A 12122-nucleotide genomic window follows, 5' to 3' on the forward strand; every position below is an offset into this window, starting at 1 on the left:
ATCTGCTCCACAGTGGTCCCCACACAGTATAATCAGCTCCACAGTGGTCCCCACACAGTATAATCTGTTCCACAAATGGGTGCCCACAGGGAGGGCTCTTAGTGCCACCTCTGGCACCCGTGCCATAGGTTCGCCATCATGGGACTAGGGGGTAGTGAAAGAAAAGGTTTAGTCTCCAGAGGTAACAAGGCTTCTTCTCCTTAAGGACTGTGAATCTATGGAATAGCCTACCCCAGAAGCTGGTTCTTCATTATAGGGACTGTAAATCTATGGAATAGCCTACCCCAGAAGCTGGTTCTTTATTATAAGAACTTTAAATCTGTGGAATAGCCTACCCCAGTAGCTGGTTCTAAACACTGTGCAGATTGTGTATCTGTGGAACAGCTTAATCAGGATCTGTAAGGACTGTAAATATGTGGAATAGCCTCTAATCACAATAGAAGTTCACTCCTGTACACATAACACCCATAATGACCCCTGATTACATCCACTACTGACAATAGATGACATCACAACTTATCTTTAGTATAAAGTTGCATCACTCAGAACAATTCCTATACGTATTCCATTCTGACTACTAATAGTGCCCCGACCCAATATCTGATCAGCAAGGGTGCCAAGAGTCTAACCCCCACTAATCTAATATTGATGCAATATCCTTCACATAGGCCATCCATTTTAAAAGCTTAGACAACCCTTTTAACACCCTGTTTACATCTGCAAAAATTTTGCACTTCTCTCCCGGTGAGACGCGACATCCCATTAACTTTACACAAAGTCTTGTCCCATTTAGTCCGCAAGTAATTGCCACGAAGTCCTGACGGAGTGCCAACGATAAATCCGACTGCAAAATACTTGTGAATAAATAATAACCCTTAATAATTTAGAATTAAAATATTTCAGCCCTGATACATTTTAATCCTAAATTATTAACATGTATATTTTATTAATGCTACGAGGATAGAGCTTAGCCGAGGCTTCCCGCGCTGACCATACAATATCTGATTCAATCTTCCCGTACGCTACTTACTGTAATGAAACTAAAAATTAAGTGGCACTAAAGTGAAAGTGTTGCATTCCATTTTATTTAGGCCATTTCCAGTTTAAAGGGGTTGTCTAGTATACTATATAGCAATACTGGGTTAATAGAGTGGTTGTCTCTTCAAGATCTGCAATAGAGGAGGATACAAAGAGCCTCTCTCACTCTGGAGGACCTATCGTGTCCTGTATCGCATAGACAACCCATTGAAATGAGTGGACAGTGTGTAATGCTTGCTTTGCCCTGTGGTGGCGTTCCAGTGACGGCCTGGTTGAGAGACAAAGAACCTATTGTTAAGGAATCTTCTAACAAGTAGGGGTTGTCCAGTTTATAGTACGGAGGTAGTAGTCACATCCGAGTCCCAGTGCTTAAAATGTCGGAAAGGACCCTCTGCCGAAATGGCACTTGGAAGGTAGGAGGTCTTGTTCAAATGTAGTAGGTCTCAACAGCTTCATGTTACACCTGAGGTTACAAGTCTTGTCTAGCTGATGTCTTATGGTTGGAGGATCTCACTGCAGTTGTTGTAGTAGATATCTCTCCTTTCAGTACTATTCCGGATTTTGTCCAATGGTGGAAATGTATGTCAATTCTTGAGCGGTCTACAGGAGCTGAAGTTCTACGCTAGGTCTCATTCATATATGAGTGATCACAAGCTCACTAAAACTGGACAGGAGATGTCTCTTGGTTTATGAAATCTTGTGTTTTGGCTACACCATGTGAATAGTAGGCTCAGAATTTGGAATAAACCTTAAACATCCATGGATCCTTGGGGCAAAACCTTAGGCCAGTGGTGGTAGCTCCTCAATACTAACTAAGGATGATGTAACCTCCACCACCAGCCTAAGTTTGGAATCCCTTCCCTTGATGTCCTGTCTTCACCACCTTCTAATTGTTGCTTCTAACATTTCAGAACACCAAGGCCATTCATGTCATCTCAAGCTGGTGATCTGAAGCATGACAATAAGTTCTGTGTCGTCCAATAGATATGCAAATAAGTTTTCCTTGATGGAAATAGAAAAACTCACTCTAGCGCCACATTTTGGAAGGTATCTCCCTACTTTCATATTCCTTTCCCACAATTGGTAGTATGGCATGCGTTGACTGTAAGACCTGAAAAGACGGCGTCTACATAAGGAGACATAATACCCTTCTGACCCAAATCTATGACCTCGCATCTAGCCAAACCACTACCTGACGTAGAACAATAACCCCCGAAACAGCTGTCAGTGTATGGATCTTTGTTCCTCTTGGAGGAGATGTTTTGGTTTGACTTTAATCCCAATCAATGTGACTAGGTTTCTTAGTAAACCAGGCATTGGTCTATAGGGAGCTACCTTCTATAAGGTGTCACTAGAGCAAGTGTTCCATCAAGGTGAACTTTCCCAGAATTCCCAGTAGAGCACAAATGGTCTGTAAGACTCTACAAACTTCTTACCCGTGTCCTCCAATGACTATATAATCCCTAGAGCTCAACCCAGTAGATGACTTTCATGATGTGGTAGAGCGGGAGATCCTCAACGTGAATGATCGGTGGACCAAACTGCGCTAAGTGTGGGACATTATCCTATCAACTACGCGGACCTATCCCCTATGAATTTCCCAAGGGAGTGATATTGGCACCCATCACGGCAGTAGTCTAGAACTTTTAGGAGGGTGGTGGGTTGATCAGCTGAGTAACATCTTCAGAAGGTTCTTTTCCTGCCACTGGTTGGCTCCATTATTCCAACCATACCCCACATGGACTACTTTATTACACGGGGTCCTGTAGCTGGTAATGTTCTTAGGGAGTCCTCTTGCTTCTACTATTCCATGTTTATTGGGAATGTTCCGACAAGATGGTTCACCACCTCTTATATTCAGTATATTTTCTAGCCACCATTGATACCATTTGATAGCACTGTCCTTCTCCGATTAGCGTGTAATTCCTATTGTCCTATATTGGGCAGTATAATTGAATTATATTTTGCTTCCATAAGTGGCACCAGGGTAATGATTCTCCCGCACCATCTGTTCTTACTGGAATCCATTGCCAGACATGCAGCGCAGCACAGATGCCTGGCTACAAACGTTCATTCATGTTCTCCTACGGAATCTGGAAGCCATCAGTCTACTGTCTTCTCTTTAGTGCTGAAATATTAATGCGCAGTCCCTCGGACGGGCTTCATGACAAATATATAATACAAAGGATAAGTAAAGCTCAGGATGAAGACATCTGTACAGAGGGAAGGGCTTCACTCCGCAGGTTCTCCTCTAACCATATGTTATATCATATCGCCACCAACAGATTCCGAATCCAGAACCTTTCAATTGATCATTATTAACCTAATGAGATCTGGAGCTGGAAGATTTATCTAGTGATTGATGACATGGCTTGTATAACCGATTATCATAATGGACCTTCATCCTGCCAAATAATAAGCCATAAGCACTCTCATGTCGAAATTTATGACATGCAATAAAAAGCTACAATTTGCAATTCTTGTGCGTACCTTCATATGTAAAAGTTTAGGCACATGATCTGTACTATGTCTTTAAAGTAACACTACATCTAGAGATGTCTAGAAATCTTGCCCAGGGGATATTTTCAGAAGGTGAAGTTGCACTTAGGCCCAGAAGACATATTGGCCCATATGTCGAGACCAGTACTATAAACAATATATTATAGATGGGGGCCTGGTTCGGATTTTGCACTGGGCCAAGGAGCTCCTTGTTACGCCTCTGCCTTGTCCCCAATATTTGTCAATCTGCAGTATTGTCCGCATTCTTGTAGAAACCCTACTGAGAACATCGGCTATCATTTCCAGATGATCCTTTCCAGTTTCAGTTGAGGACTGATTGAGGGGTGAGATACAAGGGTTAAAAAGGTTTCCCAAGCATATTAATTGATGGCACCCGAAAATCAGCAAGGGTCTGACACGCGGTCAACCGTCCAATCAGCTGAGTGAAGAGGCTGCAGTTTTTGGGTGATCCTTTAGACTCTTCAGTACTTACCAAGCACAGCACTGTACATTTGTACAGTAGCTGTGCTTGGTATTGCAGCTTAGCCCATTCACTTGAATGGGACTGAGCTTTGATTGGGCCATGTGACCAATGAACATGAAATCACATGCCCTGAGAAGTGGAAGCGGTGCTCAGGGAGGGCCACTGGCACTTCTACCAGCTAATCCGCAGGTCCCTGGTTCTAGTTGTCTTCCTTCTAGCTAATTTGCTATTTACTCCCTGTTGCTAGCCAAGCTGCTTCCAAAGATAGATTGGATAAGAATGAAGGGATTACACTGAGTAGAGGGGACGGTTCTGGTACGGATTCACACATTGAATGCTGAGGGGAAGGGCTGATTCTTCTCACAACCTCCATACATATCTGCAGACTGTTACTCTGTGCAAAGGACTGAACGTTCTGCTGATCTCACAGTTTATAATGTAAAAGTGTTCTATGTCATTGTACCCACGTCTGGCCGCTTGTGTTCTGATGGATAGCATATTATTCACAGCAAGAAGCTTTCCTGACTGTTCTAATAGATTGTTTTTTTATCTTTTGCTTTAGCTGTTTGCCTGCAGGTATTCGCCATGTATTTACAGTTCGTGTTCCTGGATCTTGGATATTATGGTCACTGGGACCTTTCTCAGTTATTTGTTTCCTATGATACAGTTACTCCTAGCAGAATGGCAGAACAGTATCAGAAATGGATAGGGGAGGGGGCAAGCTGCTCCTTATTGTACATACCTACAGCCGCAGAGACAAATGTAGCCATAATGTGATCATTAGCCACAGAAATACTGTATGAAGCCTTATACAGTCATAGAACAGGCTGCCCAACAAGACCATGTAGATATTTAAAACTTTAATGAAAACTCAGGTACCCTTTAAGTAAGTATCCATATGTCCTAGTAGAGCACTAGTAGTGGTTGTATTGATAGAACAACCCCTTAAAATTTTACATATTTTGATGTTTGATAGTTTTTTTAACTAAAATTAAATTTTTTTTATTTTTTTTTTTAAAAAACCCTATTTTTTGGCATAACAATTTTCACGCTGGACCATGCTGTTAGTTTATCCTTCCCCCTGGAACCCTAAAAAGTGTCAATACTGTTGGTAGTCACCAGGTGGCAATAGGTTTCTGCAGTTTTCCATGCTATAATAAATTACATGAATTTTATAGAATAAAAAACAGATAAATTACTGCATTACCTATGTCATACACTAGATGGCGCTTTGCACTAGTGCCCTGTATTAGGTGTACCTGCATGAAATAATTTTTTGTTCTATGTTTGTAATTGCGCACCAGGTGGTCAGGGGTGGTATTGCAAGTAAAGATCACAGGAACAGAATTCTGATATGTTAAATGGGCGGTCTCATGGTGTAAATAATGTAAATTAAATCTCCTAGAATATACAATTTTTATACTTTGGAAGTAACTTTATAAAATGGTCCTATGTTCTAGATATGCTATTCCATGCTTATGTGGCTGACACGATCTTCTCCATCTTCCCTATCTCCATGCATGGTTGCTTTGTTTAGTATGCATGCATATTTTAGTGGGCAGAGAGATAAGAGACTTGTACATTAAAAAAACAGATACCTGTGTTGCCTGGTATCAGCCACTAGGGGCAGTTTGGAGGTCAACTATAATCTTACATTTATGAGCAGCCGTATGTATACATTATCTACCAGAGAGCTATATATCACATAGATAAAAATAGGGACATAATGTACCGTTTCTCGAAAGATCGGTGCGTTGCGTGTTATTGGATGCTGAACATTACCCTGGAGATACATTCATCGCCCTTCTGTCACTCTACAGGTGACTTGTTTTCATTGTGTTTGCGCTTTGATTAGTTTTCATGTTTCATTAGTTACATTAAGTTGTAATTTACATCAACCTACTGAGGGTCATCCCGTGTGACATTCCTCATGGGAACCAGACATTATGATGCCTATAAATTCCTGACAATATTTCTGCATATTTTGTCTGTGTATAAGAAAACAACTGACAGCAGCAGGAGAAGAGTCGGCTGATCTTGTGGGGGCAGTGACCTGTTATGTGATTATATTAGTAAGGATGGGACTGCATATGGTAGAGCTGAGGTCAGGAATTGGTTAAAAATAGACCGCTGTTTTGTTCATTAGATCACAGGGTTGACAGCAGCAGGAGAGGAACGTCCTGATATTGTGGGGAAAGTGACCATTCCTTGTATGTGATTATATGAGTAAGGACAGGACTACATAGGATAGGGCTAATGTCAGGAATTGGTTAGAAATACAGCATTATTTGGTTAATAAGATCATAGAGATGATAACAGCAGCAGGAGAGGAGTGTGCTGATCTTGTGGGGGCAGTGACCTGTTACGTGATTATATTAGAAAGGATGGGACTACATAGGATAGAGCCGATGTCAGGAATTGGTTAAAAATAGACCGCTGTTTGTTCATTAGATCACAGGGTTGACAGCAGCAGGAGAGGAGTGTGCTGATATTGTGGGGAAAGTGACCTATCCTTGTATGTGATTATATTAGTAAGGACAGGATTGCATAGGATAGGGCTAATGTCAGGAATTGGTTAGAAATACAGCGTTATTTGGTGAATAAGATCATAGGGATGATAACAGCATCAGGAGAGGAGTGTGCTAATCTTGTGGGGGCAGTGACCTGTTATGTGATTATATTAACAAGGACAGGACTACATAGGATAGAGCCGATATCAGGAACTCATTGGAAATAGAGAACTGTTTGCTTAATCAGATCATAGGGAAGGTGACTTGCTGTTGACAGCAGTTGGAGTGGAGTGTTCTCATTTTGTAGCAGGAAGTGACCATACCGCTCAAAACATTATAGTAGGTGCAATATAAAGAAGCAGAGCATTGGGGGATATTTATTAATACTCTCATGCCTGAAGGAGAAAATTGTGCTATTTAATAGATTTGGTGCATTTTACCAGTATTCTTAGCCTTGTACTTTTTTCTAGACTCTTGACAGCAAAATAGTATCTATAACAAATAATAATAATAAATTACAAATAATTGTAGAAATTTAATGGCCACCACATACTCCACCTTTTTGGCCCAGTTTGCTCCAGGTAATCTTTCCCAATGAGTTAGACCATAATACTAATAACAATAGCAGAAGAGTGGGCTTATCTTGCAGAAGGCAGTGACTTGTTCCGAGTTTCATGGAATAGGAGCATGAATTTGGAGAGGTGGGTACAACACGATGCAGTGACGTGTCCATCTACAATTATGTTAGGCCACAGTCATTGCTGCCTTTGCTATCAGGTAAAGGGAACAGCACCAGAAGAAGAGTGTGTTGGTCTTGTGGAAGACAATGATCTATCTACAGTTATCACGTGATTCTCTGATACTAGGTTCACACTAGCATGGGGAAAAGATGGAGACCCTGTGCGCTTAAAAAGCGGAAACCTGTGGGCCCCATCGATTATAATAGGGTCTGCTGGGTTTCTGACAGTTTTATACTGAAACTGGTGGAGAGAAAAACCCTTCTTGCAGGACTTTCTCTCTGATTTTAAAAGGATTTTTTGGGGAAAAAAAAATTCTAAATAAGGTCGGTTATTGCTATTAATAGTTTAATTAGTTTAACCAAAGAAGTGTTTTGAGTGATTTCTGGGTTTCTCTGGGAGCTCCTGGCATCTTCTGCATTTGTTTACATGGGTAGCTTACTGTTTTGTTTTCCTACAACTACCATGATGGCTTGCACTTCACTTCAGAGCTGACTCCCTCCCTCCCTCCCCCTCCCTTTCTCCCTCACACCCCCTCCCTGGTTCCCTAGCTAGCCCGCCCACTACTACCCCTTTCTAACTAGCTCCCCCCCACTCACACACACACCCCATGCCATCATACTTACCTGTCTTTGGGGCAGTACCTTCTGGACACGGGACTTCACTTGTTCTGGCTGTGCATTAGAACCAGAGTCCTGGCATATCCAGAAATCACGTCCCATGCCCAGAAGATCCAAACATAAGTTAGTATTGATGACATTACGTTTCTAGAAATGGGGAACAGAATGTCACTGTAAAATTGGAAAATGTGCCCCAGCGATTTAGGTAATTATAGATTTTTGTAAACTAGATAATTTAGAAGGTGTGTGTGTGTGTGTGTGTGTGGGGGGGGGGGGGGGTGAGAGTGGATAGCTTAGATTAGAAAGATCGATTTATCCCAGACAACCTTTTTAATTGGAATCTGTGGCGTAGTCACTGTAACGCAGATATGAACCCAGCCTTAGTTGGCAGATGGCATCCAGATATGTAGGTGGCATCCAGATATTTAGGTGGCATCTAGATATCTAGCCATACTTGGTTCCTTGGGTCTATTTATACAGAACAAGTACACGTCCACTTTTAATAGCACCTAATTATCATTATCCCCACTGGAACCCACAAATCTAATAGGTTGTTTGCGATCTTCATATAAGATATAGAAGCTGGTCATAAGTGGTTGGCTCCAACATTGCCTCCATGGGGTTGTCTTCTGGTGGTCCTTTGGAGTCTGTTATTCATCCTAAGCCCTGGCCCCCATAACATTCCATTTACTGTAATGGGCCAATCTTAACTTGTGTCTGCCTGAAGTTCCTTGTGCCCACCAGATAAAATGATTCTGGGGTCCTACCCTCCAACAACCCCTAAAAATAATCCATAGTACCCTTCACATTTGGGTGCCTTTTGTTGAACCATTACTATTGTATAACCAGAGGATCATCTAGTACACTGGCGGGCCAGTCTGATCCGGGTCTTCAAGGTCTTTGTTAGAGTATCTACCGTGTAGAGTGAATTTTTCGATACTTCTTTCCTTTGTTTTCCGTTCACGTCCATCTTCCTTTAGAGCCCAGTGTACTGTTCGATTTCAGTACATTATTTGTATTGTGTATATGGAGCGACTACGCGATGCTGGGCACCACGAGGGCCCATTATCACCCAATTTAAGAATTAAGTATGAAGACATAATACACATCTCCGCTCCTCCGCTCGAGCTGGAAACATTGGCCGCCATTGGCTGGAGACATTATGAAAGTGATAAAACAAATCTGTACAATGAACCCTCCGCTATACTTACAGAGGGAATTTGGAGATGTTATTGAATCGATGAAAAGCAATTGAATTTTCAATAAAGTTTTCAAGTCTGTGAAAGGCCAATATGTATCAGGGTTAAGAAGCCTCTGATAACAAGATTACTGATTTCCCTGGACGAAATATTTATTCAGTGGGTCTTTGCAAATGAAAGGAAAATCTTTCAATGATGTGCATCGTGTGGAAAATCAATTGACTTGGATTCTGCGGGCAAATAATATTTACCGAGATGACTTTCATTGCTTTCACTGTGAAAACGGAGGAGGAAAACACAATGTCTGTTTACTGAATGTTCCGTTTTTTCGTGCATTGATGACCCTGAATTGTCTCTATTGTGGACCGTTAGTTTATATACCAGCCGAGATACATAGAAGAGCAGAGAAAAATATATAGAGGAGGGGAGAAACCCCGAAATAAACACAGACTCCTAGGATAGATCTCCTTATTACAGACCCCTAAAAATAGATTGCCCAATATAGATCCTCCGATAAGATTCTCTATTACATGTGACGTGGGCACTTTATGTGACGTCATGAAAAGGGGGCATGACCAGCACATTTTGCGTTCATGTCACAAAAAAGGGGCATGACACAAAAGAAAAAGGTGTATATCACACCAATAAGTGAGGTGGGACTTTAACAGGAAGGGGCACGTCAACAACGCGCTCCGCAGGTCTCCCAAAGACCAACTTTGAAAAGTTGCCAAGTTCCTATAAGACTCTATTTAATGGATTCTTTCTCCTACAACTCTTGTATCATTCTCCTCCCCTTTTAAACATGGCCGTGCCCCTTCCAGGATGTGTCACACCTCATTTTGTGAGCATGACACGCTCCCCTTTTTGTGACGTGGACATTAAATGTGCCAGCCATGCCCCTTTTTGTTACGTGTCCATGTCTTGTAGGATGTGACTGCCAAACACAACAACATTTTGTGAGTTTCGCCCCCACTCTTTCAGAACCCTAGGGAGTTTCCCCTTTTTTCCGAGAGAGTAGGTAAGTATTGGTAGATTTAAAGGGGTTGTCTGGAGGCCGGGGAAGGTGAAAAATAATTAAAAAAAAAAAAAAAATTCTAAATATATCCCCGAGATTTCTGTGCCCCTGGTCATTGTCTGGTCCCGGGGCGTTTTCCAGTGGAAGTCCCTGCCACATGTGACCACTGAAGCCAATAAGCTGCCTTGGATGAGACAGGTGACGTATGGGAGTTGTGCCCTGTGCCCTTTGCTAAGGCCAACAAAAAAGCCCTGGGGTGCTGCGGGACCGTACAGTAACTGACAGCACCAGGGACAGGTGAGGATAGTTTCTTTTTTTCTCCGCCTTCCCCAGCCTTCAGAGAATAATATTTTTTTCCTGGACAAGCCCTTTAAAGGCATTGTCCCATCTCAAGGATCCTATCTATACTGCTATCTTATGTGGATTTAAGACTTTTCCTAAATACATTGCTTCAGCAAAACTGCTTTGTTTGGCTGTTATCTTAATTTATTCACTTCATTGTTTACACTGCGTTTCCATAACCACAGACCTGGGGATGATCTTATCTCAGGACAAGTGACATAGCTCCCTGCTCTCAGGAGGGGAGGGGGGCTAAGTGCTCAGAAGCGAGCTTGTATCTCTGACATGTATCTCTCATACATATATCGTATATATACATATGCATATACTCATAAATCTACACTTGGGGGAGATGGGACCGCTGGGGGACACAGAACTTGTCTCACCTCGGTAGCGCGCACGCAAGGTCAGCGGCATAGAAGCAATGTTATCTCGCCGCTGGATTTGCATGTGAAACCCCACCCACCAATTTACAGAGAAAACCAGGAAGAGAACAGCGTTTACAGCCGGCAACCCCTTTAAGCATCTGGCACATGGATGCACCTAATTTATTGAAAGGCATGAGCATCAGCATCACGGGAGATGAAGACTGACATACGAAATGTCAGTCTTGATAAATCCACCCCAATATGTTTTAGAAATCCGCTAATACGTCCTCCCCGGCAGTTCCTCTTCAGTTGCTCGAAGATACATCCTCCAATTTTAATGAAGTGTCGTGCACATGGTGCTGCTATCCATAGACTCTGTGTGAGCCATACAGATAGACCTGGATCTGCTCAATGATTTGACTCCGCTTTCTGAGGGCTCCGTGTTTCATACATCCTATTTCACCCTCCACTAGCCTCCACCTCACTGCGATTCCTCTGGTGGTCCCAAGTAATTGGCAGGTTGATATATCTTTTATGTTGAAGCTTTCATGCCAGGGGACTAAGAATGAAGAGATACCATTCATATTAGCTGAAGTAAGAAATCCGAGAACGCATTTTAATGAGTAAATTCTGAAAAAGGGAAGAAATTCCTAGAACTTGACACGTCGACTTAAAGGGATACTACATCCCAATATTAAAAAATCAATTTGGCCTCTTATTTATCCTACTGTAGCACCAACCTGTTCCCCGGCAATAGATTGTGAGTCCTACTGTTCTTCGTAGGGTTTCTTTGAACATACAAACCCAGGACTCCAGCGCTGCAAGGCCACCATACTTCCCATATATTTGACCCTATTCTGTGCCATATCCCAATCCAAAGGCTATGAAAAAATTTATAGAAAAATCGACTGAGATAAAGGTCCTTTTTTATATTGATTACCACCCCTTTAATGATGTCTCCTAATGCCCCTTATGCACCTATTTCCAGAATATCAGTCATTTACGTTTTTGTAGGGTTTGTTGGGGGATGTTTGGTCTTAAGCAGGGGTAGGAAACCTTCGGCTCTCCAGCTGCTGTGAAACTACAACTCCCAGCATGCTCCATTCACTTCCATGGGAGTTCCAAGAACAGCAGAGCGAGTATGCATGCTGGGAGTTGTAGTTTTGCAACAGCTGGAGAGCCGTACGTTCCCTACCCCTGGTCTTAAGGATTCTTCCTGTTTGAATAAGATTCTTACAAGACGTTACAGAACTGGGGCGTAACAAAAAAGTAGATCCAAACAATTGCGCAAATTTATTGGTTTTTAGTATACC

General features: G+C 42.2%; 1 protein-coding gene across 3 annotated transcripts in view; it reads left to right on the forward strand.

Annotated features, from left to right (window-relative positions):
• The window catches only part of HHAT (hedgehog acyltransferase), a 346637-nt gene that overhangs the window by 75194 nt on the left and 259321 nt on the right, over positions 1–12122 (forward strand). The window lies entirely within an intron of this gene.

Source organism: Leptodactylus fuscus, chromosome 3, assembly GCF_031893055.1.
Source record: "Leptodactylus fuscus isolate aLepFus1 chromosome 3, aLepFus1.hap2, whole genome shotgun sequence".
In the NCBI taxonomy this organism is placed as follows: Eukaryota; Metazoa; Chordata; class Amphibia; order Anura; family Leptodactylidae; genus Leptodactylus; species Leptodactylus fuscus.